Source organism: Parasteatoda tepidariorum, chromosome 7 (assembly GCF_043381705.1).
Source record: "Parasteatoda tepidariorum isolate YZ-2023 chromosome 7, CAS_Ptep_4.0, whole genome shotgun sequence".
NCBI classification, from domain to species: Eukaryota; Metazoa; Arthropoda; class Arachnida; order Araneae; family Theridiidae; genus Parasteatoda; species Parasteatoda tepidariorum.
The window spans coordinates 20,821,506-20,823,769 of record NC_092210.1 but is presented as its reverse complement, the minus strand read 5'-3'; the positions used below and the strand labels follow the sequence as shown (position 1 = coordinate 20,823,769).

The 2,264-nt window shown below is 25.2% G+C and overlaps 1 protein-coding gene across 1 annotated transcript in view; it reads left to right on the top strand.

The window, feature by feature from the left end:
• Positions 1-2,264, top strand: part of LOC107443883 (voltage-gated inwardly rectifying potassium channel KCNH6) — a 398,114-nt gene that overhangs the window by 231,374 nt on the left and 164,476 nt on the right. The window lies entirely within an intron of this gene.

Sequence of the window (2,264 nt, the reverse complement as noted above, 5' to 3'; positions counted from 1 at the left end):
TTTAAAAAAAATACTAAAACATGTGACGGAATGACACAAAAAAAGTTACTTTTATTTTATATATTAAACTTAAAATGACTTAAAGACTATGTTTTAAATGTTTAAATTTTGTACTATATGTATAATTTTATCAAAATATTGCAAATGAAAGATACATTTAATTTATTTTATAAGTGTTTTTCAAGAAAACAATTTCAGCACAAATGTGAACAATTCACTTGTCAGCCATGTGATTACTTTAGAATACTGCTAGATTCAAAAAACTTAAAATTATCAAAAATGAAACATGAATAAGTAGACTTTGGCTATTTTTGAACATATTTTTAAAATCAAAATATGCAATTCATGAAAAAAAAATTTTGCTTAAAAGTTGACACTTTCATGGAATTGTCCAGTAAGGAATGGTAGTTGCGCTTAACTTATTTTTTCTTTACAGTGATTTTACTAGCATCGTGAATGGGACTGCGAGTCTCTCAATCAATTTGATTGGAAAATAAAATCTTGTAGTACTTATATTTGAAATGTAAACTTAGGTTGATATTTAGCGAAACTTTATTTTCTATAAGACAATTACCAACTTTTCTTCTTCTAAAAAACTTTCTTCTGCTAGATATAACTAAATATAATGAAAAATGAGGCAGTTTAAAATTCGACTTCTGTTTCTTAAATAATAATAAAAAATAAAAAAAACTTGATTCTTGTCGTTTTTTTTTAAAGTAACAAATTTAAAACCAATAAAAGCTAACATTATGATTGCGACCAACTAAAGCCAAGAGGAAAATCTCGCAAAAAGTGAACTTGCCGTTAAATGCCCATGGAATTTAAATTAACGATCGGGTCCAGTTAAAAACAACATGTGCTTCTGATTGTTATTTAGCATAGATATATATTCCTTGTAGAGTTAGCTCCTTGCAGCCTGAACTCGACTATTTTGAATTTGGGCTAAGAGCCTGAACTTCGGCTTAGGGCCCCTTTAAAAAACATACTATTTTTTGCTTTGAGAAGTAAAAAATTTCAATAATAACAGTGATTTTTTTGTAAGTCAAAAATATAAGAAAATACGCATACATTTTCTCCAGTGCATAATTAAAATCTAAAAGAAACGAATAATGTATTTCCTACTAAACTTTCAACTCATTCGACAGATTTCTGCATAAAAATGAAATAAAAAGCAAACTTAGGTCCAGGGTACAACATTTTTCCCTATATGCAACTTTTTATTCCTGTATTGCATGCATCGCTGTAAGAATGCGATATATTGAGAATTGATTATATGAATGAAATGCGCAACTACAAGTAAAAAAAATTTAAAATCAAAATACTAAGTTATTTTTCTCACTATGCGATATATTTTTCCAGCCTTTATGCAATAAATTCTTCTTTGAAAATTTTGATTTATAAAATTAAATAACAATAATAATACTATCGAAATTTTTATAACTATTGCAAATTGTCTTATACAAACCTAAATTGTTATTTTGTTTTTTTGTGTGACTTTTTTTTAACTATTATTATCTGATTGTTCTCAACCTTATTTTTCTTAGCCTATAATTCATCGTATCATTTTATAATGGAGGACGCCACTGTTTCATATAAATAAGATTTGTTTTGAAAGTTGAATTAAATCAATTTCTAACATTTCTTTTCGTAATGAACAAAAATTATAAAAATGAAAACATTACATATTTTAAAATAATTTATTATAATGATGGAATTAAATAAAAATTTTAGTTTTAAGATAAATTTTGAAGAAAAAAAAATTAATTCTGATTAGGAAGATGAAAACTGCATTGCTTGATTTTTATTCTACGAATTCATTATGAAAAGCTGTTATGAGATTTGATTATATAATGATTCAGAATTTAATGTATTTCAACATTTTTCTTATTGATTTCTTAAAGATGATTAGATTTATTGACAAAGTTTATTAAAAAAAAAAAGAAGTAACCAGTTTCATTATTAATGGAAAAAAACCCACTTAGTTGAGCTTCATAAGTTAAAATTTCATTTAGAGAGCTGTTCTGGTTCTTCAGTAATGCTGCCATCTAACGAGTAAATAAGGAAGCATTTTATATAATGAAAAGTTTTCTAATTATTAAAATAAACATTCCAAAGAATCAGTGGTCAGAGTAATAAATTGTCCACTTATCTTCAAAGTTTTGAAAAATTACACTTAAGTTTTAAACTACAAATTATTATTAAGCAGACTAAATCTATCTATCTGTCTGTCTGTCTCTGTATATATATATATATATAACACTTAA